Source organism: Jatropha curcas, chromosome 4 (assembly GCF_041381405.1).
Source record: "Jatropha curcas cultivar XTBG-Jc1 chromosome 4, XTBG_Jcur_1.0, whole genome shotgun sequence".
Taxonomy (NCBI): domain Eukaryota; kingdom Viridiplantae; phylum Streptophyta; class Magnoliopsida; order Malpighiales; family Euphorbiaceae; genus Jatropha; species Jatropha curcas.
In genome coordinates this window covers 18470205-18496888 of record NC_143154.1, presented here as the reverse complement: position 1 = coordinate 18496888, position 26684 = coordinate 18470205, and positions in this window count along the sequence as shown.

Here is a 26684-nt window from a genome sequence, read left to right as displayed (position 1 = left end):
TGCCACATTCGGTGCTGGAGGCACCGTCCTAACCTCCATATAAATCAATTTCCATATTATGAATTAGAAGTGATTGAGTATTCACAAGTTTAGCAAGTAATAATATTTTGTTTTGAAAATGATTTGGGAGAGTCCTACAGAAAAACTGCAAGAGTTTCCCCTAAAAATAGAAGTTGCCAAACATATGAATACAAAGCACTTCCAAATTCAAACTCCAAACCCCATCAAACTCCAATAACAACACAATAGCACTTATATATTTTCATAACTACATAATTCCTCAATAACATTTTAATAATCATCACTTAAATACATTCAGTATATGAATCTTATGCTTATCTCCGAATATATATACACCAACATAATTGCTAATTACATGCTTAAGTTATAATGCAAATAACACAATCTCCGAAAATATAATACTTATACATGCCATAATTCTTAATTACATAAATTTCAATCTACTACTACCACAATAGTCACTTCTGCTCTGATGCTACTCTTCTAGTCTTCAAGCAGCAACCACAGTCTTTAACCTGCGCGTGATAAAAATCGACGCGCTGAGTATAAAACTCAGTGGTGCTCATAATTCACATACTTACTAAAGTTGTGATGACAACTTACTTAAAACACAAATTACATAAAATCATTAAATTTCCACAGACATTTACATTTATAGCAAAAGAAATATCAAATAAACTATTAATTAATAACATAAAGAAATATCAAATTACATTTACATTTATTAAATCATTACTTGCACATTTATTATACCAATACACATGTACCTGAATATCATGCTTTGAAAATTCATTTGATAACATAATCATTAATTTCCAAAGTAAGGTTTACTAAAATAATATGATCTCATTCGTTTAATTCAAATACTTTGAAAGCAATAAGACGATTATAAATACAAATATGTTCATTCTTTAGTTAAGGCTCGTACTAATACAGAATAAACATAAGCAGATTTGATCGTGGCCTATGAAAGCACCACCCCCATCACACAATCGTGGCCTATGAAAGCACCACCCCCATCACACAATCGTGGCCTGTGAAAGCACCACCGTGGCCTATGAAAGCACCACCCCCATCACACAAATAAGCGCGTCCGCCTATTTATAAGGGCTGATAACCCTAGCATATGATCATAGCTTCACGTAACAAAATCAATCTCATCATACCACGTTTCAATCATGTATAGTAGAGCCCAAATCAAAATCATTCTTTCACAAAAATAATAATTCTTCAATCATTCTTTCACAAAACTCTTCATTTCTTAATACCCATCATTTCAAAATTTCTCAACTTACAACTTACAAAAATTACCACATTCTTCAAAGGAAATATTGAAAATATATATATATAGATATATATACTTAATATAGGAAAATTTCTCATAAATTCCTTTTCTTTTAAAACTTTCTTAACATCATAATGAAATTTATCATAAGAAACTTCTTATCATATAAAATCATACTTATGTCATCCTTATACCATAAAAAAAATAATTAAGTAAGCCTTACCACCCTAGAGTGGTTTGGCCTCTTAATGAAAACCAAGGGGAGGATTTTCCTTCTCCAACCAAGCATACTAACATAACTCTTATGCACCAAGGTATCCATTTCTATCCTCATAATGCATTATCTAAACTAATTCCACACTTTATTCCAAAATTTCCAACAATTTTTCCCATTTATATCCATTTAAACATATCCACAATACCACTTTTCAACCTTATATCTTATTTTTGTCAAATCAATCCTCAAGCATACAAATAATAAAGAGAACCTCATCACACATGCTTCATACATACATTTATCCAAATAAACCTATGAGTCAAGGCATAGGAAATTTCCAGCATTAAAATATCCTTGACCTTTGCTGTGTTTTTAAGACATAACTTGAGTTATAGGTCTCAAAATTGAATGAAATTAGATTCATTAGAAAGCTAAGACAAAATTACAGAAATGTTATGAAGGGACCACAGTCCAGATCAATGTGTAAGGTGGCAAACAGAAGCTAGGAACACAGACCAACAGTCTAGACCCGATTCAGCAGAACTAAGTCCAATGTTTATTAAATTCCTACTTAACCAAACACTCAAATTAAACCAATCCAAAACCATAGAAGTCTCAAGACACAGGGAAACAACTTTCATGAAGAACTCAGAACCTAATCTTGTCATTATAGTGGTCAAAATGGGCACTCAATTCAGTGATGCATATGGCCCGACATAATAGAGTCAGTTTGGGTATTTCAATCATAATTTGAGCTATATATCTCCAAATTGGACACAAGAGGATGAGTTGGAAAGCTAAGAAGTATACCTACAACTTTCATGAAGGACTCAGACACAAATGGAAAATAGAAATGGTCGAAAACTAGTCCTTAATCTCACCTAATAACATTGTTTCCCAAATTCAGTTTTCTTCCACCATGAAAAGAACATGAACAACAAAGATACAAGGTAGAGATTTCTACCACATACTAAATACTCATCAAACATCATCCTAAGAGCATAAACCAACAAGGAATAACAAGAAAACTTAAGGCCTTATTCATAAATAGATTCTGCCACTCTTGGAAGATGAAGAAGAAAATGTTTTCCTCATCAATTCAACATATAGGCATGCTTAGAAATCTCCCAAGAACACATTTATACCACCAAAATTCAATAATCAAATCATTTCATATAAAATTCCCAATTGTCACAAAATAGTATACACTTCACAAAATCAAAAAGTTTAACAAAGTAATTGTGTTTATGAACACTAACCTTTAAGACAAGCTTTAACAAGCTTTAATCAAAGCTTCTCAAGCTTTGGTCTTGCCCTTATCTTTATTAGAAGGCTCTCCACCCTTTGACCCAAGTAGGAAAATCACCAAATTCCTTGAAATTAGTCACCAAATATTACTTCTCTAGCTTCACTCTCTAAGATTAATTACTTAAATCAAGTTGGATGGGTGAATTTGATGTGTTTACTAAGTAAGAATTGAAGAAAATGAAGAAGAAGAAGAAGAAGGAGGAGAAGGAGGAGACGTGTAGAGAAGAAGAAGAAGGACAAATTTTGTTGCTCAATAATTGATGGTTGCCTTTAATAAAGCAACTAAGGGGTATTTTGGTCTTTTCCCCAAATTGGATGGCTAAGATTAAGTCACTACTAATCTAATGGCTCCAAATATTCTCCAATGAAATTCCTTCAAAATATTATATATCTCCACAAAACTCTCTCATTTGTTCCATAAAAATAATTCCTCCAATTTCCTTAATTAATAAAGCATCATAATTCACTATTCACTAATTCTCTAAATGCTCCAAAAATATTCATTACTTACTTTTTACCCATAAAAATCATGCATACATACTCTAAAAATATTAAAGAAAATATTAAACATATATAATAATTTTTCCGGACCAAAATAATACCGACTCCCGGACCGGTAGTACTATTCACAGACCGGTTGTACTATTCACAGACCGGTAAATCACTATCCATTCATAGTTAATTATACTCAATATCTTCCTCGGGTCTAAATAAAATATTATCCCCCTCTCTGTAGCACCATTCATGACCCGATAAAATAATATCATTTTAAGATTTGAAAATTTTGGGGCGTTACAACTAAGTTATTAAAATGATTTTATGTGGATGCCAATGACTGTAAGGTCACTTGATGAGAAAATGACCATTTTTCAACTCTGAGAAAATTATAAAGAACTTATTGATCTTGAAGTACCATACCTTAGTGCAATAAAGATACTAATATATCTTCTAGTCATATGACTTGATATAAGCATTTATAAATTTTATTTGCAAGATTAGTTCTTCTTAAATATGAAGAAATTGAATGGAGTTAAAGCATATATTTTGATATCCATCGGATAATAGATATGAGTTTATGTTATGATTAACATATCAAAATCAGTTTTGATCGGCTATGAAAATGCAGGTTACTTGTCTAATCCACATTATGTTAGACCATAAGCAAGTCATTCATTCACATGCAAAGGTACAATTATTTCATGGTATCCAAAAAATAAAGTATTGTACTACTTCTTTTAGCCATGCAAAAATTTTAGCAACTCATGAAGAAAGATAACAATGTGTTTGTTCAAAGTACGTGCAGTCTACTTGTCCAGAGAGAAATTTCAATAATATTACATGGGGAATTGTGAAATTGAAGTTCAATCACTCAAGCAATGATATTGTTGATTTACTCATCAAAACACTTTCTACTACAAGCTTCCCACCATAAGTTTTGAAGGTATGTTGCATAAAAATTGGAATGCATACACTCAAAGATCTCAAGATTTATCTTTATGAGAGGAGTAAATACGCACTGTACTCTTTTTCACTTTAACCAAGATTTTTCCCACTGGATTTTTGTGATAAAGGTTTTTAATGTGGTAGTATTTCAACATTTATTTATAAGAAAAATAATATACTCTTGTTCCTTCACTAAGATGTTTTTTCCCACAAGGTTTTTTTCTTAGCGAGGATTTAACGAGGCATATTCTTTAAAGAATAAACATCCAAAGGGGAGTGTTATGAAATTTGTGAATGTCCTATATGGGCTTGAAGTATATATTTCTAATTTGTGAGAACTCTATTTTTTTAATTTATGTAGGACTTTATTTTTCCTATTAGGGTTCCACTTATATACTTATATATTTGTGGCTTCTCATCAATAATAATACACACTATTCTCCCTATTCTCTTTATTCTTTATTAACTTTTTTCCCTATTTTCTTGTTATTTTATAACAATATTATATTTTTATTTCTTTTTATTCTTATTTTTATGAGGGTTTTTCTTCTGCTAAGATGTAAATTTATATATTTATTTACATTCACATGCAATTTTTATTTCAAACACGATGGTTGAAATCTATCACACGTTTTTAATAACAAAATTTTCATTGAAAAAATAATTTATATAGAATTTGGCGAAAGAAAAATTATAATTGTAATGGTAAGATTTGTTTTGAAGATTCGAGCAACATTATAGAACTTGATTTTGAGCCTAAAGAAGGTATAGATAATGGTCTATAATTCTATCTTATATCTTTTTATTTTGTTTTCTTTTGGTTAATTTCTAAATTTTATTTCACTTCTTTTAATTTTCTTTTGTTTTGGTTACTGTCTAATAAACTCCTATTCTATTTTGTTTTCACAGTTTAAATGCCTCCAATGTGAAGAAATAGTTACATTGAAATGTGCTTGCACATAGATAATGTGAACTCCTTAAACTATAAGACATATCTTCTCATTTTTGTTTTAATTTAACATTTTGCAGATTTAAATCCACCTAGCACGCACATGAGTAAATTAAATTAAATTCACGTTAAAGCTTAAAGCTTGTGATTATAGCAATATATGATGGGATTCTATTTATTAATGGGAAAAACATATCTAGACTGGGTCCATGGTTTCACTTATGAATTAGACCAATAAAATTAAGAATTCTTATTAAAACGAGGATTTTTCTGACCATACATTGAAAAAAAAAGTCAAAACACTTTTTGAAGAACTTTTAGTTTTATTGGTTTGGTCCATAAGTCGGACGTTGGAGCCAATCTAGGCAAGTAGTTTCCTTTATTAATCAGTATCGATATTTTGCAAATGTAACAGGCTTTTTCGTGTACGAAATCACAAACAAGTGATAAAGAGTGAGTAGAGTATCGTTCCACGAAGATTGTATACCAAATACCAAAATTGTGTTAAGCTATTATTATTTGAATGATAATAAAGAGAATGTATTTGAAAATAAAAGAATTAAAGTAAAAACAATAAGAATGAGACCAAGCAAGAAGTTGTTGAAAAGAAATCAAGGTTTAAAACATACTAGCGATTTTGACTTCGCTTAATTCTATCTAGTTTATCCTATTAGTTTGATAATCAATTTTAATTATTCGAGAAGGAAAAATAACCCTAAAATTGCTAATAAAATAATAAGCTCTCTCGATGTTTTATTAGCTATTTTAACCCAATTCAATTACCCATCTCTCAATGGCGCAATCAAGCATAGATAAATTATTAAGTTCTATGATTATTCAGGAATCCACAAATTAAGGCTTTTAATTTTATGAAAACCTCCCACGAGTCAAACCATCTAGCTCACACATCAAGTTGTTATTCCCATGAAATTTATTACCTGTTCATATCAAAAACCCTTCTCCCAATTAATGAAATAAATCAATCCAAGAGAGAAACTTTGCCTGGAAGCATTGAGATTAATAATAAACTTTTCTTGAATAAAAAAAAATCAAATCTAATATTATAAACTGGAGTTGAACTAAGCTACATCATATCCATAGTAAAGAAATTTAATTTGACATAGTGAATAAATCAAACTCAATTAAATTTGTAAATAATCCGATAAAGAATAATAAACAAAAAGAGAGTGTAGAAATAAACTAGTCAACAGATTGGCTTGCGCGTTTCCTTAAATCTTGACACCAGCTTGAGTGCTTTAAGTCTTAAAGAGAGAGAAAACTATATATAGAACAATAAAATCTGAGATGAAAATAACGTAGCTAGTCTCTCTTTATATAGACTCCTTGGGACATCTTCGACTTCATTTAGGAAAAAGAATCTCTAATGAGGAAGAAATCGTTTTAAAATAGGAAACTGGTTAGACTTTGTATTTCTTCTAAATTAGGATTCTCCCAGCAGCTTGATAGGATTTAAGCTTGATTGGCACGTCAGAAGTCATCTCATGCATATCCATGCAAGCAGCACGGGCTAGAACTGATGTTTTTGGCCCAATATGAAGTCTGGTCCTTAGCATGGGCGTGCTCCCTGGCACGGGCTGGGCGTGCTAGCCTCTGAGTCCTCAAGGTGGTTGTAGCCCGTGCTTAGGTGAGCACCTCTAGGATCGGCACGTCCTTTTAGCACGGGCGTGCTGATTCGCACGGCTGAGGCGTGCTAGCCTTTGAGTCTCAAGGTGCTTTCCCTTGAATTCTGCACTGGGGGTGCCGTATTGCATGCCCATTATGTGCAAGCCTTTGAAAGTTTTACTTAACTTCACTCTTTTCTGTGTTTTTGGTTGGTTTTCTATCAAAATTTCTCATAATTAAGTGAAATGTGATTCAAGGAAACTTTATTAAAAAACATTAATAAATTAACTGAAATAAAACAAAAATAAACAAAAACTAATTGAAAATCGAAATAAAATTTGCTGAAAATAACTTTAAAAATAAAACCTATCAAAATTCTCCAAACTTAAACCATTGATTGGCCTCAATCTATAAAACTAAAAAATAAAAGAAAAACACAAACTAAAAAAACTAACAAGGCTAGCTTAATATGATTGGGAATAATTACTCACAATTTCAAAAAAATATCAAAATTTAGTAACATGAAAATAAATCAAGTGTTTCCTCCACCAAATTATATTTCAGCCAAAAACTCAATTCTTAATAGAAAATATTCTTTAATATAAGCAAAAATTAACAAGATCTTTAACACCAATAAATGTTCAAATTATAACAAATAAGAAATATGAATTTCCAAAACATTATTAACCTTTAAATAAAATGATGCTGATTCAACATTCCCATAGGCAAAAATATTCATCACCTCTCCACAATTTAAAGGTAACACACTTAGAAACACTCAAAAGGTCTTTGATTAATGTTGTAAATGGGGATTTAGGGTTTAAAGATTAGTTTAACAAAGAAAAGGGTTAAAAGAGGACAAAAAGTACAAAGAATGCATCAAATCCAAATTATACCTATACTAGAACATATGTTCTTGTTTGTAAAGGGAAATTGGCTTGAAGTTCTTCACTAGCATAAAATTAGAGATACTTTCGCAGGGTCTTCATCATATTTTGATAATTTCTTCCTTTTTATAAAATACCCCAAATTTGAATTTTGATTACTTGCTTTTTCCTAGGGTGTCTCTCTTTGAATTTCTTACTTTCTTCACTTGCCAGTGATTATGAAATATTCTCCCTTTTATTCTCTTGATATGTTTTAATAAAATCAACTCCTTCAATTATACATTTTTGCACTTAGGGTATGGATTCTTAAATTGATTTTATGGCTAGGTTTAATAAGGGTAAACAAGAAAATTTCCATTATAGGCTTCAAATTGGTTGCAAAAGTCATAATTAAACTTAGGGTGGCCTAGGCTAAATATGAGTAAAAAACAAAGAATGCCTAAATCATTTTTCTTTCTAGTGCGAGCATTAAAAACTTTGCCTTAAGGGGAATTCTAAATTGTTCTTGGAATGCCAAGGTTCAATAAGTTTTGATTAAACATACATCTCTATCATTAAAATTCACAAAAAAATTGGCATTTCTGACCTTAAAAACAAATGCTTAAATGAAAGAATCATATTAAGCAAGAATTTAATTTAAAAGATAAAACATAACTAGAGAAGAAAATAGCTCAAAATATCACAAGTTCATAAATAATGACAGTTTGTGATCTTGCTTATAATTATCTCAACCATATTAAGTTAAAACAAAAATTTTGACTAAAATTTTCCTTTCCCCAATTCAATCCAGCACATTGTCTCCAATGTGCTTAAAATCAATCCCCCCAAACTTATCATATTTGTTGGCTCGAGGGTCAATTTGTTATCTCGAGATTTTGATGATTAAAACAAAACAAATAAATTTAAATTATATTATTTTTGCTAATATCATTTTATGCAGATCTAAATATGGAAAATAAAGAAACAATGTAAAATCCTACAAATCCAAGGATAAACAAAGATCATGAAGACCATTGAAGATCCAAGGATAAGCACAAAATTAATTTCTTCTCTCTTTATCAAAAGAATTTTTGAAAATATTTCTTTAAAAATTGAAAGCTTTTTGTTCCTTAATTCTTTTACCTAAAATGAAAGAGATTATGTCTCAATCATTTTGGTAACAAATCTCTTAGCAAAAGCTTTTCTTATTTTCGAAAATTATATTCATAAAGATTCGAAATTTATTCACTTACCTAAATTAAAGAGACTTTTCTCAATCAATTTTTGGTAATAGAATAAATCGAATAAGATTTTTATGCTCTTTATTTTCGGAAATAAATTTTTAAGGAAACCTAAAATCTTGTCTCTTATCTACTTACCTAAATGAAGAAGATTTTGTCTTAATCATTTTTGGTAAATGAATATTTCAAAAAAGATTTTTCAAATTCTTATTTTCAAAAATCTTGCTTTTAAAGGAAAGTTTTATCTTCTCTTATTCGCTTAATAAAAAGAAAGAATATTGACTCAAAAGATTTGGTAACAAAGATCTCAGTATTGTCTAAAAATGGAAAGTCAATATTCTAATTTGAAAAAGAGATTTCACTTTCTAAATACGGGATTCTCATCCCTCTCTATAAAAGGCGTCTTCTCTTTAAATGACGCAAGGGTTTTGGTTTTAAGAGTACATGTCCATTGATCAAATCTTTTATCTCTCAAAACTTACTCTCAACCCCCTTATTTCTTTTCATCTTATTACTTCATGTTTTATCTTTAAAAGAGAAAATAAATTTTATAACAACTTCTTTTGCAAAACAGTTCTGATCTCTAAAACGGTTTTCTAATCTTAAATACTGTTTTTCCTGCGATTATATTTGCATTTCTGTCTGTCTATTTAGATTCTATAATCTTTTGTAGACAGGCTTTTATTTGATAAACATTTGTGTAATAGCTTAGGTGAAAAGCTATTGTGAAATAGGTTATCAAGCGACCTTCTCCGTGTAAGAGATTCTAAAGTCTTGATTCGAGTTTCTATACTCTGCCAAAAATAGAAAAGGGTTGAGGTTAACTAGAACCATAGAAAATCTAGTGGGACAAAGGGTAGATCTAGGAGTTAATCTATTGCCTTGTACTGTTGTTTTGTCTCTTACCCTTGAAAAGAGATTACATAGTTGAGGATCTCAAGATGAGTCTTGGGGAGTGGATGTAGGCGAGTCAGTGCCGAACCACTATGAATCACTGTGTTAATCTTTTTATTTTCTGAAGTTTTGCTTGATACTATTTTACTCACACTTCTGTTTATATTTTAGAAATGCTAAAGTTGTTAATGGTTTTGATGTTCTAAACTGGAATAAGCTTTATCTATTACCGAACTTATAGAACTCTGAACTTCTACATAGTGAAAATACCAAGTTCTAAACTGTTCTTTTATTTTCAGTATATTTCACTATTTGGGTTTCTAATCAGTTTTCTAATCTTGATTAAAGCTTTGTGAAGTAGTTCAGAATTTAATAACTATCTCTCACATAGTCTTTTATATACTTTATGAGGAAGTTCTAAACGTAATAGCTTTTCTTCATAAAGTTTTGAAATTGAATAATACATTGTGAAGGAGTTCTAATTGATAACTGAACTTTACAAAGTCTTCCTATTCTCTGAATAGAGCATTGTGAGAAAGTTCTAATCACAATAACTTACTCTCACTAATGCATCATTTTTCCGCTGCAAAAGAATTCTGAGTTTTGATTTTAAAGTTAAATTTTTATTTTTAGAAAACCCACTCCCCCCCCCCCTCTTGGGTTGTGCCATACATATTTGGGACCCATAATCTGGTATCAAAGCTTTGGCTCTTGACTTACCAAAGTTTAACAGCTTAAGAGATAAGATCCCATGGCAGCCTCACTTCCTCTTACATCTTTAGAAGGTCAATCTGTTTTTAGACCACCTTTGTTCAATGGTTCTAATTATTCTTAGGGAAATTTATTATTTAGTCCCTCAGGTTTTACAAAATTAACCAACTAATCAAAGGTTTTGCCAAAATATCTAGCTAGTTCCTCAGGTTTAACTCCGTCTAATTAAAAGGTCATTCCGTCCGAAAAGTTGGCTTTTTTCCATTAATTATAGACTAAAAGACTAAAACACCCCTACCTGGCTGACGTGGACCATAAGGGAAAATTATTATCTAGTCCCTCAGGTTTTACATAATTATCTAACTAATCCCAAGTTTTGCGCAAATATCTAACTAGTCCCTCAGGTTTAACTCCGTCTAATTGAAAGGTCCTTCCGTCCGAAAAGTTAGTTTTTTTCCGTTAATTGAAAACTAAAAGACTAAAACACCTCTCCCTAGCTGATGTGGACCAGTATGAAGAAGCTTTTATGCTTTGAGTTTGTGGCTTCGCCATGTTTGAATTCTTGAGGTTAATTTGATTCCTTTTCTTGAACTTTATCTTCCTCTGAATTTGAAACTTATTTCCTCAATGGTTCTCCTCTCCATAAGGAATTTTGAGGAGACTCTTCCTTTCCCTTGTTTTGAGAAATGATCCTTGTTTATAAGGACACTTGTATTTGTGCCATGCTTGGCGCTTGATTTTCAAGGTGTTTGTTGTCATCCAATTTGTGGAAATGATTGCTTCTTTTAACTCGCTTTTTCAAAATGTGAGCAGCCGCTTGGTCTTTGTCCTTATGGCTGAAATGATTTGTCATCTACCCTTGATGGGCTTGAATTTAACGGAGAGCTTGCAGTTGACCCGTTTTTGACAACTTGATTTCCTGTAGCTTTGTCCTTGATTTCTTTCTTTTGTGTAGAAATTTCTTCTGACCCATTTTTTCTTTTGCTTTGTTTGCTTCCTTTTGACCAGGGGTTCCTTTTGTCCCGTTTTTCCTTTTGCTTGCTTAGAAGTAGCCTCTCCATAAAGAATTTCGAGGCAACTTGATTCTGAGATGACTTGAGTAGTGTATGGATAGCATTGCGACTTCGTGCAGACCCAACCCAATTCCAAACATAACTTCTTTATTATGTCGCTTTTAAGCTCAAAATTCAGACACCTCTTTGTCGGAGCCTCTTCCATTCCTGGGATTTCGGAGAAACCATTCTGGCCCTAACCCCTTCAATCAGCTTTACCTCGGTACTGTTTGAAGTCTTGCGTACCCTTTGCTGGCACTACAAAAAAAACTTCAAATTGCGACCGACAAAAATCGGACGCAATATTGATACCAATTTGCGATTGATTGGCAAACAGTCGCAGATTTTAGCGCGGAAAACTCGCGCGAGTTTGCCTTTCCGTTTGCGACTGAATTAATACTCATTTGCGACCGATTTTGCGACCTCTTTGCGACCAACTTTGTTTCTGTCGCAAAAATGGGCGCGTCAAAAAAAGGGATACAATCTGAGACCGAAATGAGATAAAATTGCGACCGATATTTTGCGACCGAATATTTTAGTCTCAAATAGGTCGCAATTTTTTTTCGTATTAAAACGACGTCGGACAATTAAAAATTGCGACCGATTTAAATGAAGTTTGCGACCGATATGTCGGTCGCAAAGTTTAGGGCTTTAAACGCGCCCTCTCCTTTTCCTTTCTTCTTCTTTCTCTCTTCTCCTTCTCCTCTCCTCCCCTTCGTCCGCAGCGCCGCTCCAGCCCCTCCTGAGAACGCTCCAGCCCCTGTGACGCTGCCACCGACGCTCCGGTCACTCCTCTACGTCGTTCGCCACCGTTTGGACAGCATTTGAGGTAAGCCGGTTTCCATTTTATTTTTTTCGAACTGTTTTTTTTTTTTTTTTTTTTTTGCAATTTTTGTGTTTTTGTATTATTCTGTGAATCAAAACGGTAAAGTCAATAACATGTTCCTAATGTGCTTCTTGGCTAAGAACATAATCACATTTGTTCTCTTTGTTGCCTAGTGGTGAATCCTTAGTCATCCTATAAGCTTTTGTTATTAGCGTATATAGTCATCATCTCCATTAAGAATTATGTTTTATCTGTTTTGCTCAGTGATTTAGAGATTAGCAGTTAATTACTAACTTAAATATCAACTCAAATCAAACATTATTCTGAAACTAGTTGCTTTAGTCAGTGATTTAGAGATTAGCGTATTAAACATTAACTCGAATAAAATCATAATCCGTACCTAGTTGGGTTGGGGTAGAGATTTCTGTTTTCCAGGATAGAGAGATTAACCTGTAATCATCATTAGGTGCAAATGAGCATAGGTTTGGTCCCCATGAAGTCTCCTGTTGGTGAAAATTAAGCTAGGCCTGGGTTATTTCATGACGCGGTGGGGCCTTTAGTCACAGCAACTGCTATGTTCAAAATCTGCTTTCAAGTAAAAAAAGGGATCTTGTTCTTGTCACAGATTTACCCATCTCATGAATACCAAGTAAACTAACTGATTATTCACATTCCCAACATTCATAGGAAAATCTGGCCTGCTCAAACTAACCAGCTTACATTGTCTTCTGCTAAAGAGGGAAGAAAGCTGAACCCAAAAAGAAATAGAGACTACTACTGCCTCTGAGTTCATATATCCCATGTTCTTTTTTTTTTTTCCTATGACTAGAATTTAAAAAAAAAATAGAAACAAAAATAAAAAAGAAATAGTGCTATTCAGGCTCCAACTTTTATATTTTCCTAACTTTCTCTTTCCATGCATTCGTACCAAATTTAAACCTCCACCCATAAAAAACAAAATGGAACCCAGATAGCACTATTTTAGATACAAAAAAAAAAAAAAAAAGGGAAGATATATTTCACTCTTGGTGGTGATGTTGGTGAAACTGTTGCTGATCGCGTTGGCGACTCCACTCTTGGATTATCCCTTGGAGGTGATAAATTCAGCTTCAACTCAAGCTTTGGTCCTCCATTACCGTTTCTTCTATTCATCTTGTTTTTGTTCTTTGTGTAGTATATTTCACCTGTCTAAAAACAGAGCAAGTTAGAGTTCAATTCATCAACTAAAATACATATATTAAGTAAACAAATTGCAGGACTGTAAAATTGCAAACTCAAGCCTTCTAGAAGCCTAATACTAAAACAACAAATTAATTAATTAAAACACAAAAAGAAAGGAAAAGAAAAGAAAAGAAACAGAGACATACTCTTTGTATATATATATATATATATATATATATATATATAATTACATATATATATAAATGTCATATTACTAGTGAGTATTTTGTAATTTGGAGAAAATAGAACTTCTCTTAAAACATAAAATAGGAAAATAGAACATAAACAAATCTTCAGCAAATAAAAACAATAAATTACCTAATTTGGAGAAATTGCTAGACTCCTATAAGAGTTTTGCTTAATAATGTGTACGTTTATATATTTGTGTTTTATTTTTTTGGTGCTTACAACTTGTGTTTTGCTTAAAACTTTAGAATATTTTTCTTTAGAATATTTTTTCTTTATTATAGATGTTATTGTCGTTATTATTCTTAAATATGTTTTTATTAAATGAATGATGAGTTTGGATTGGAGGCCTAGTAGTGGCCATTTTGCCTTTGGAGAATGTTGATAAGTTATAGAAGTGTTTATTGAAGTGTCATTGTATTTGAGATTTGATTGTGTTGTGCCGAAATGCTGCCGAATTTTTTTCAATAAATTCAATATGTAGAATAGTACACTTACCTTTATTATAGTAGGTATATATATATATATATATATATATATATATATATATATATAACCTTTATATTGAATAAATGAACTTAGTTATTTTACATTTATATATAGTTCCCCCTTATTATAGAAATAACCTTAGTTAGTTATAAGTGTAAATTGAACATTACATTAGTGGCATGTTTTAAGGCTAGATCAGACTAATGCAATTACATATAATTTACCCTTGATAAACACATTGTTAATTAGGTAAAAAAAATGCGAAATAATCGAGATTGGATGTACTGGAGGTTCGAGGTCAATGGGATATTAAGACAAGAGTTCCTGCATGGATTGGAGGCGTTTATACAGTTTGCAGTTGGTAATCCCAGTTTTATGGATGGGAATAAGTTGAGGTGTCCATGTAATCACAAGAAGTGCCGAAATCGAGCCTTCTTAGACATCGATACAGTGAAACTTCATTTGTGCAAAAATGGGTTCGTGGAAAATTATTACGAATGGATACATCATGGTGAAGCTCGAGTTGCCAGTGGATACATCAAGAAGTTAGGGTCGAAACGCAACCGATGCAAGTTGTTGAAGATTTAACAGATAGATTGGATGATGAAAGCCGATCTTATGTTGAAATAGGACCATCAGATGATGAAGAGGAAGAAGATCAAATCATCATGGGTACCTCAGAAGATGAATATGAAGAAGAGGAAGCTGATGAAGAGGAGGAGGAAGCAGATGATATTCAAGACACTTAAAAATTAGAGCAATTTTACTGTTACAAAATGATAAATGTATATGTAATTAATATTATTAATGAAGAATTTCAATGGTATTCACTTTGTTTACTCATATTTACCACATGTTCTACAATTCATATAATTGTATAAATTCATTTTATCTAGGTTCTGATATCTGCAGTACAGATGACTAGAGGCAGACAGTTTGATTCTGACGCGTCCGGCAGTGGTTCGCATGGAGGTCATGGCCCTGGACGCAGTGCCCGTGGACGAGGAGGGTCGATCCCTCGTCCTTCGTCAGGTACGTCTGGGGCTTCGTCATCTGCTCAGCGACTAGTACTGCCGCCATCACATCCTTCTTCAGGTACGTCTGGGGCTTCACCCTCTGTTCAGCGTCCAGTACTGCCGCCATCACAGCCTTATGCTCCTTCCTCTTCTGCTCCAGTACAGACTCCACCAGCTGCACAGTCACCTACTGTGCAAGGTAATCATAAATGTCATAACTGTCATTTTAATTATATATTAATTATCTAAAAATTTATAACATTTGTCATTTCTTTTGCAGCTTCATCAGATCCACGTATCACCCTCAGTTTCGTAGCGGGACAGTAAGTACTTATTCAAATTTTCTGCAGGCATATTTTGTAATTATATTTTGTACTTATTCATAACTGTGATGCTTTCGTGTAATTATATTTCACTTCTGTTTTTTTTTTCAGCATATATCCATCTTCTCGAGCAGCGAGGCAAATTTTGAAGATAATCAAGCTACAGCTGCATAAAGAAGGATACACATGGGATGCCGTACCACAAGAGGCGAGAGACTTTTATTGGGAGGAGTTCCAGGTACTCTTTGGTTTAAGTTATATCATCATTCAATGTTTACAATTCAAGATACATCCTTAGTGTTTAAACGCTATATTTCATTTTTTTTGCAGAAACATTTCATATGGGACGAGGCCATTACGGCTATGCTGAAAGTAGCCTGGGAGAAGATATGCGCCGATCGATACGCTGACTTCACCTATAGGATGAGAAGAAGCGGTAAGAAGCAGCAGTGCGTGTCTCAGGAGATATGGGAGAGCTGGCAAAAGGCTTGGGAGGATCCTGCATTCAAGAGAAAGCGGGAGATATTTGCACAAAACAGGCGCAGTGAGACTGGCAGTGATGGAGCAGGACCTTCGCGACACACAGGCGGATCTATATCTGCTATAGAGGCAGCTCGATTATTAGTAAGTGAACTAGTCCCTTTACAAGAAACTGATGTTTAATGAAAGGACACTATATATATTAATATATCATGCATAAAAATTCATTGCAGGCTAAAGAATTAGGTCGTGAGCCCACACCGATGGAGGTGTTTAGATACACTCACACGAAGGACCACGATCGTAATACCTTTGTCGACAGACGTTCGCTGAGCGTCAATGTATGTAACAATGAATAATATTCCCTCTAATCATTGCGAAGATGTACAAAGTTGAATATAATAAAGCTTGCAATTGCATTGATTAATTAATTTTTTGTTTTCAGGAGAATTATACTACAGCTCGGGAGCGTATTGTTACTTCTCAGACCGATGAATCCGAAGCTGAGTCAAGGATTGACGAGGTAGCGCTTTATCTCGAGGCTGTAGGGGGCGAGAAGAAGAGGAAGGTATACGGCATCGGGTCTCAGGCATCACAGTTTTACACTGGCTCAGCAGCTCACGCTTCTACAGCCAGCGCAGCACGACAGCCGGAGCACACTGACTCGCAGTATGATGATGATATACGGGCTCAGCTTGCTGATCAGCAGAGACAGATTGCAGAGCTTAGAGCGCATGTGATACGGCTGTCCGGTGAGGCCCGTGCTGGTACTTCTTCCTCTGATCCTGCGCCTGCTACAGACCGACATGTTCTGACGTCTCAGCAGCAGCCACTTCCTGCTCCTGATCCCGATGCTGCAGACGATACCTTGGTCACCCCTCCTGGCGCTACATCACATCTAGCAGGTACTCCTCCCGGCGATCCGACATCGGATCCTGCAGATAAGCAGCAGCATAGATTTGATTTTGGACCTTTTTAGTTTTTTATTTGTATTTTGATATTTTAATTTGTTCAGCACAATAAAAATTACAATTTTACATTGTTCTTGAATTGCGTGTGTGTTATATATGTATATATGTCAATTTTCACAGGTGCGGAAAAATTTTGGTTTTATAATAATATTTAATTTTTTTTATTTTTTTAATTTTTGCGACCGATTTGCGACCAATTTGATACCAAAATTTACAATTTTAAATTAACCGTTTGCGACTGATTTGCGACCGCTTTAAAAAATTTGCGACCATTTTTCCTGCGACCATTTTAGCGACTGAATTTCAAATTAAACCACGACCAACATATGCGACCGATAAATCGATTTTGCGACCGATATAATCGGTCGCAAAATTGCAACCGATTAAATAATCGGTCGCTAAAATATTTGCGACCAGGTATTTTGCGACCGACTTATGTCGGTCGCAGATCGGTCGCAAAATAAATTTTGCGACCGATATTAGCCATTTTGCGACCGATTTGTCGGTCGCAAAATAGCGTTTTTCTTGTAGTGTGGATCCTTTCCATGATTACCCTTCAAAACTTCCCCTTTGATGGTGCTTCTTAGGATGCCCCCAACTTTGATTGATGCAGAGCAAATGAATGCATTTTTCTTTGCCAATTTTTATTATCTCTTTTTTTTTATCATTACTTTTTTTTTAAATTTTTTATTATTATTTTTTTCGATTTTTTTTTTGTGCTTCCACAGGAAAGGATAGGGAAAGAGTATAAACATGATTGGAACGTAAACTGATCCCTTTTTATTGATAAGACAAAATTTGTGTACAAAAGACACTTAGATTTACAAATTTGAATTGAATGAAAACTTGAATGGAAATGAAAATGAAAAGAAAAAACTAGACCCTAAAAGGTAGACTCTAGGTGGATTGTGATGGACTAGGATTGGATTAACTGTAGTGACTTTGTTCTTCTCGATGCTTCAATCGATCAGACATGTTGTTGTTGGTCTTGAACAATTCCTTTGTTCTTTTGGAGGCTTGATCTCAACCTTCTCAAGCACAAACTTCATTTATTTCTAAGAAAAGTTCGAAAGGATCGAACGATTCTTGTTCAGCAATTTTTTTTTGCATTAATCCCACGGTTAGGCAAGGGATTGGTTGATGTTCAGCTTGCTCTTGGGGATGATGGACCCATTGTCAACCAGGTCTTGTAGACGGTTTTTCAAAGTCCAGCATGATTCTGCTTCTTGTATGAGTCTTCTTTGAGTTGACCCAACTAGATTAAGTCTTCCACCTTAGTTGCAGTCGCAATGAGCGATTGGAATGTAGGCAAGTACTGTGTTTGAAGCTGTGACTGGTAGACAGGCAGTAAATTCTTGATTATTATGTCAACTTGTTCCTGTTCAGAGGGTCGATTGATCATTTGAGCAGCTTTGGCTCTCCACCTCGAAAGGAACGAGGAGAAGGGCTCATTGTTCTTTTGTTTAGTGGTTTCCAGCTCCCTCCGGGTAACATCCACTTCGATATTATAATGGTACTGCGTGTTGAAAGCATTGCATATGTCCTCCCAATTCTTCATTTTGGAACGATCCAAGCTTACAAACCATCTTAATGCAGCACCGGTCAAAGATTGCTGAAACAACTGAGCAAGGAGCTCGCTGTTCAGGCCAAACGGGTTGAGGGCACCTACATACATTTTCAGGTGCGTTTTGGGACAAGTGGTTCCGTCAAACTTGTCCATGTTAGGCATCTTGAATTTTGTAGGTAATCTTGCTTCGGGGAACAAGGACAAGGATTCCATGTCCACCACTTCCTTGTGTGTTTTAAGGGCAGTGATTGACCTTTCCAAAAGTTCCAATTTTTCTCTCATTTTTTGAGCTTCCAGCTCAGAAGTAGTTCTGGAGGGCATGTCATCCAGGTTAAGGGCAGGCTTTGTTGGTTCAGCAGCAGGACCCTGATTAGAGGTAGTAGGTCCACTTCCCCCGGCGGAAGCCCCATTTCCATTGCCACCGTCTAGTTCAGCTATTAGGGCAGTCCTCTGGGCAGCCAATGCCTCATTCATTCTAGCCTCCATTCTGGCTTCCAGTTGTTCGATGAGGTTTTGGATGTCAGTGAGTGATGCCATTGGTGCAGTCGGGGTTGTTGGACTTGTGGATGAGAGCTCAGTTGGTGTTTCGGGTACAGGTGGTCTTTGGAGGGATACCTGTAAAAGGACATAGTCAAAATGATTAGACTATCCTATATAAGGTGTTTTCATAGGGTATGTGAGATAGTGTGAGGTAGGGTAGTGTAAGGGTAAGGTATTTGGACTTGACCCTTGTGATGTGGGGTGGTATGACCCTGTGTGGTAGGGTAATATTGGTATGCTAGGACGCCTAGGATAGGACCCAATGGGATGTGATATGTAAGGTAGAGTGCTTAGGAGTGGACACCTCGACTTTTCGAAAGGCCCTAAGTTCTCAAGAAAAAAAAATTTTTGGGCCTTAGGGGCTAAAATGTGAATTTTTGGGCCTTAGGCCAAATTGGGAATTTTTGGGCCCTTGGGGCCAAATTGGAAATTTTTGGGCCTCTGTGACCAAGAATGTGAACTTCTGGGCCTTAGGGGCCAAATTGAGAATTTTTGGGCCTTAGGGGCCAAATTGAGAATTTTTGGGCCTCTGTGGCCAAATTGTGAATTTTTTGGGCTTTTGTGGCCAAATTGGGAATTCTTGGGCCTTTGTGGCCAAACTGGGAACTTTTGGGCCCTTGGGGCCAAATTGGGAATTTTTGGGCCCTTAGGGCCAAATTGTGAATTTTTGGGCCTCTGTGACCAAGAATGTGAACTTCTGGGCCTTTGTGGCCAAATTGGGCATTTTTGGGCCTTTGGGGCCAAATTGAGAATTTTTGGGCCTTTGTGGCCAAATTGGGTATTTTTGGGCTTATGTGGCCAAATTGAGAATTTCCAGGTCTCAGGGACCAAAATGTAATTTTCCAGCTTTGAAATGGAATGTTTTTTTTTTGTGAAGTATGGGATGAATGCGTGAATGCACACATCACAACATAATTCATTTTAATGGAATGATTCAGCATCATTGGGTGCATACAGTCCTAAAGGATAGGTTCTATAGGCTATGACACAAATAGAGAATTGGCTTATTAAGGGACCCTTGAACCTAGAGCATGGATATACCTAACCACATGTGAAACAAAGAGTTTCGCGTGGGTCCAACAGTACGCATACTCATGGGCCACCCCCAAAAGGATTAGGGATGGTTTGCGGTAACAGGGAGGACGCTTTGGCTGTCCGTCGACATAATCAAAGAGACCTGCCGATCAGCGCTACTTGCTATCCAGACTCAGAAGTTTGAACAGAGAGAGAAGAAATTCATTTGAAATTCATTTTTTTTATGCAATGGAGAAAATGATTCTCAATCGTGCAAATAAATCCACAAATTAAAATGATTTAATTAAATTGTACAATTAAGTCCAAATTCCCTCATCTCATATTCTTAAAGAAAGAATACTTGATTCAATGTTAAGGTACCCTGCAAAACAAAGCATAGTAAAATAATGCCCTAAAGAAGGGCTGGTTAGTTTACACAGCAATTGTAGTCCTCTTTACGTAAAATGATTACATAATTCCCCAGTGAAGTCGCCAAACTGTGAACCCCTCCCCCAAATATCATGGCATATGGATGCATGTGACTAAGGGTAGAAATGCACGTGAATGTGTGAGTTGCCACCTTGTTTAATTATTTTAGGGTAAACTAGGAAAAAACCATAAGTGACTTCGATTTTAATTAACCTAGTTACTAGATTAATTATCCCAATGTTTAAGGCATGGTCTTCGAACCCGAGGTGGATCCCGAGACTATGTCATGTTGATGAACTAACCAAAAAATGCATGCTTTGCAGGGTGCATGAATGTAATTGGACCAAAAAGAAGTGTTTTGATGATTTCGACTTGCCGCTCGGGGTTAAATCCCAAATGTGCCTACGTACTTCCGTTTGAATGGAAGATCAAAGTCAACATAGTTCGATAGGCCTCTTTTAGAGGGCTTTGAATGGGTATGCTTTATGCATGAGTGTGTGTATGCTTTGTGCATGAGTGTGTGTATGCTTTGTGCATTTTGTTTAGGCATTTTGCCTGAAAATTGATTGTTTTAGGCATTTGATGCCAAAAATGTTGATTTTAGTGGCTTTTAGCCAAAAAGATTTACTTTAGGCAATTGCTTGCCAAAAGATGATTATTTAGGCGATTGTCGCCAAAAAATTGATTGATTTTAAGGCTTTTAGCCAAAAGATTGATTAATTTGAAGGCTTTTAGCCAAAAAGGTTGATTTAGGCAGTCAGTTTGCCAAAAGATGATTTTCTAGGCGATTGTGGCCAAAATGATTGATTTAAGGCTTTTAGCCAAAATAAGTTGATTAATTTTAAGACATTTTGCCAAAAGATTGATTTAAGCGATTTGTCGCTGAAAGTAGTTAATCTAATTTATAGGCAATATATTTGCCGAAAATCGATTAACCGAATTGTAATGTAGGCAATTTATTGCCGGGAAAAACGTGTTTGAATTAAAGCTTTTTAGCCACAATTATTGATTAATTGGACTTAAGCCATATTTGTTCGAAATAAAGGCGATTACACCATAGCTATTAATTAACTAGGTATTTTAAGCCAATATTGCCGGGTTTAGGCTTTAATACCACGATTATTTATTAACTGGGCATTTAGCCTAAACTTATTTATTTGAGGCAGTTTATTTGCCTAAAGATGTCATGAATGCATTTATGCAGTTATAGAATTATTAGGAGTAGAAGAGAAGAATGTATGACATGCTAAAATTAAAAAGGCAGAGTTTAGTTTATGTACCTGATTTAATCGACGACCACTTCTTAACTCCAGATTAAGCTCCTCGTTAGGGGGATATTAATTAGTTCAATTTTAGTGACCAATTAACAAAACAAGAAAGCAATAAAGCTAAACTAAAAAAAATGCAGAAAAGCAGTAAAGAATCGCAAGGAGCGTAGGGGAGAAGGAGCATTCGTCAACACAGACTGAGTGGTCAAAACAGAGGCCCCGGGGCCAATTTTATAGGAAAAAAGGAGACCCGAGGGCGGTCCTGCCTGCCCCTTGGTGGCGGGCATGCCCGCCCTTGAGGGCGGGCTGGACCACCCTTGAGGGTGGGCTGGCCCGCCCTAGGGGGGCTGGCATGCCTGCCCCATGGGGGCGGGCACATCGACCCGTGTGCTTTTTTTCTCGTTTCGGAGGCTTTTCCGGGAGTTTCGGACCTTTAAAAAATATTCCGGGACCAGTTCCGTGATCCTCGTAACGTCCCGGACGTTTTAAGTACCATTTTGGCATACTTTTGGTGAACTTCCAAAATGGCCTCCGGTCCGGCCGGATTGTCTGCAGTCCGAGAAAAACAGGCTTTGTGAGCCTAAAAAAAATGGGTATTCACAGGTGACTGCAGCCGCTGTCACCGGCGGCTGCCGCCGCCGGCGATAAAGGCTACCGCCGCGGCCGGGAAAACTGGCTTTTTGAGCCTCAAAATTTGAGTATTCACAACATGCAAAGATCTTATCATAGAAATCAAAGATCTTAAAGATTATAATGATAAATTTTCTGAAAATATGAAATACTTTGAAGAAAAATGTAAGAATCTGAATTCTGAAAATGAATCTTTAAAAACTGAGATTAGAATTCTAAACTCAATTTCAGAATTGCTTTCTAAAGAAAAGACAAGTTCTAGCTTGATGGCATTTCTAAACAGAATCATATTTCTAATAAGAAAAAATGTTGTTTCTAATGTTGTGATTTTAGAACATCAGAAATCTGACAGTCTCAATAGAAAGAAAAATCATAGTAAGCTAAATACACCTGTTACCATTAACCCTCCAGGACCCAATATGAGTTGGGTACCTAAATCTACTTTATTTTTTCAGGTGTGCCTTAGGAGTGAGCTGAAAACAGAAATGTGGTACATGGATAGCGCTTGCTCTAGGCATATGACTGGTGATAGAAAGAAATTTACCAGATTAGAAAAGAAAAAGGGAGGTACAGTAAGCTTTGGAGACAAAGAAAAAGGTAAAATCGTTGGTATTGGTCTGGTAGGTTCTAATCCTTCAATAGAAGATGTATGCTTAGTAGAAGGATTATACTATAACTTGTTAAGGGTAAATCAGATTTGTGATAAAAATAGAAGAGTGGTCTTTGAACCCTCTTATTGTGAAGTTCAGAACATGCATCATAACAAAACTTTATTTGTTACAAAAAAGTTTGAGAATATATACCTGGTAGATCTCTCTGATATGCATAACCTAGACATATGCTTAGTTTCTGTTGACAATTCTACCTGGTTATGGCACAGAAGACTTGGACATGCAAGCATGCACCTTATTTCTAAATTGTCTAAGAAAGACTTTGTTCGAGGTTTGCCAAAGCTAAAATTTGAAAAAGATCACATTTGTGATGTTTGTCAATTGGGCAAACAAACTAAAACATATTTCAAATCTAAGGACATAGTTTCTACTTATAGACCTTTAGAGTTGCTACAGCTTGATTTATTCGGACCTATTACTCCTTCTAGTCTTGAAGGAAAATTCTATGCATTTGTTATTGTAGATGATTATTCTAGATTCACCTGGACACTCTTCCTTAGAAATAAGGATGAGTCCTACGACATGTTTGTTCATCTTTGCAAGAAAATAAAAAATGAGAAAGGGTACAATATCTCTGCAATTAGAAGTGATCATGGAGGAGAATTTGAAAATCAGAAATTCAATGTTTTTTGCAAAGAATCAGGAATCTTCCATAACTTCTCAGCACCTAGAACACCTCAACAAAATGGAGTAGTGGAACACAAGAATAGAACACTTCAAGAAAAGGCCAGAACCATGCTGAGTGATTCTAAACTACCAAAGTATTTTTGGGCAGAAGCAGTAAACACTGCATGTTATATTCTAAACAGGGCTTTGGTAAAATCTAAACTGAAAAAGACTCCATATGAGCTATACAAAGGTAGAAAGCCAAATATTGGTTATTTTCACATTTTTGGGTGTAAATGTTTTATTCTAGTCAATAAGAAAAATCACCTTGCTAAATTCGATGCTAAATCTTATGAAGGAATTTTTCTAGGATATTCCAATAATAGTAAAGCATATAGAGTGTTTAATAAGAAAACTCTAGTTGTAGAAGAATCTATTCATGTTGTGTTTGATGAATCTGACTCTACTTCTAAAAGTTTAGAAAATGATGATATTGTAGATTCTAATCAAGAAAAGTAGAATGACCAATCATAACAACTAGAACAGCCGGAAAATGAGCAGAACATTAATAGTCAGGCTGAACCAGAAGATAAACATGAAGATCAGAATGCAACTGAAAGTCAAATGCTAGAAATAGAAAATGAAAATTCTCAATTACCAAAAGAATGACAATTTCACAAGTATCATCCACAAGAGGACATCATGGATAATCCTTCAGAAATGATGATGACTAGAGCTCAATATAAGAGATATTTTGGTAATGTTACTTTCGTTTCTCAATTAGAACCTAAAAATTTAGAAGATGCTCAAAATGATGAAAGTTGGATTCTTGCTATGAAAGAAGAACTAAATCAATTTGAGATAAACTAAGTGTGGAAACTTGTTTCTAGACCTAAAAACCATTCTGTTATTGGAACAAAATGGGTGTTTAGAAATAAGCTTGATCAACAAGGTAATGTCGTGAGAAACAAAGCAAGTTTAGTGGCTCAAGGGTACAACCAAGAGGAAGGCATTGATTTTGATGAAACCTTTGCCCCGGTTGCTTGACTTGAGGCCATTAGAATGCTTTTGTGCATTTGCATGTTTTAAAAACTTCATGTTATATCAAATGGATATAAAAAGTGCTTTTCTAAATGGTTTTCTAAATGATGAAGTGTATGTAGAACAACCACCTGGTTTTGAAGTTTATGATAAATCAAATCATGTTTACAAACTTACTAAAGCTCTTTATGGTTTGAAACAAGCTCCTAGAGCTTGGTATGAAAGATCAAGTAAGTTTTTATTAGAAAATGGTTTTTCTAGAGGAAAGGTTGATACAACACTATTTATTAAAAATAAAGCACATGATATTCTAGTTGTGCAAATCTATGTTGATGACATAATCTTTGGTTCTACTAATGACCTTCTTTGTAAGGAATTTTCTAAGATTATGTAGGGTGAGCTCGAAATGAGCATGATGGGAGAGTTAAGCTTCTTCCTTGGACTTCAAATCAAGCAATGTGAGAATGGAATTTTCATAAACCAAGGAAAATATACTAGAGAATTATTGAAACGATTCAAAATGGAAAATGCCAAGGTATGTAGTACACCAATGAGTCCATCCTCAAAATTAGAAAAAGATGAAAAAGGTAAGGATGTGGACATCAAATTGTTTAGAAGTATGATTGGCTCTTTACTATATCTAACTGCAAGCAGACCTGACATTCACTTTAGTGTTTGTCTATGTGCTAGATTTCAATCATGTCCCAAAGAATCTCATTTAATTGCTATAAAAAGAATTCTAAGATATCTTTGTGGAACTTCTAATCTGGGTCTGTGGTATTCTAAAGGTGATACATTTGATCTTGTTGGGTATAGTGATTCTGATTTTGCAGGAAGCAAAATAGATTAAAAAAGCACGTCTGGAACTTGCCAGTTTCTAAGTAGCGCCCTTGTATCATGGTTTAGCAAGAAACAAACATCAACTACTCTTTCTACTGCAGAATCAGAATATATTGATGCTGGAAGTTGTGTTGCACAAGTTCTATGGATCAAGCAACAATTGGCAGACTATGGTCTAAGATTAGAAACAGTGCCAATTAATTGTGACAACATAAGCGCCATCAACTTATTTAAGAATCCAGTCCAGCACTCTAGAACCAAGCATATAGAACTCAGACATTACTTTATACGTGATCACATTCAAAAAGGTGATATAGTGATTGAGTTCATTCCTACAGAAAAGCAATTAGCAGATATCTTTACTAAACCTTTGAATGGATGCTAGTTCTACTTGATTAGAAGAGAACTCGGTATGTTAGTTCTAAACTCTTAATTTTAGAATTCCGTAAGTATGTTCTAAACTGCTTTCTATATTTAAGAGTGAAAGACTTGTTTTGTGTTATTTTTTTTATTTTGTGTGATTCTGAAAAATGCTTTTTTGTCTAAAAGAAATGTATATTGCTCTGATGTGACTTTCTAATGTCATTATCAGATTCTATTTTCAGACAAAAATTCAAAAACAGTCGATTCTTTTGTGTGTGTGTGTGTGTCTTACTATGTTTTATGTCTTTACTTTATTTAAGTTTTGGCGGTATTAGTTTTTTAAAATTCCTTGAGTCAGTTTGACTTTCCCTAAAACATTTTTTTTATTTCTTTTATTTTGTCTTGTTAACTTCTCTTTTAAGTGTTTCTCTCTTTCCTCAAGATTATATTTTCTCAACTTAATCGTTTTTGCTTCTATATTAAAATTTCTTTGCATCTCTTTTCCCCTTCTTGCAACGAAACCCTAAAATGCTTTTTTGCTTCAAAACCCTAACCATGGCCGGATCGAGTTCCACCTCTTCCTCATCAGACTC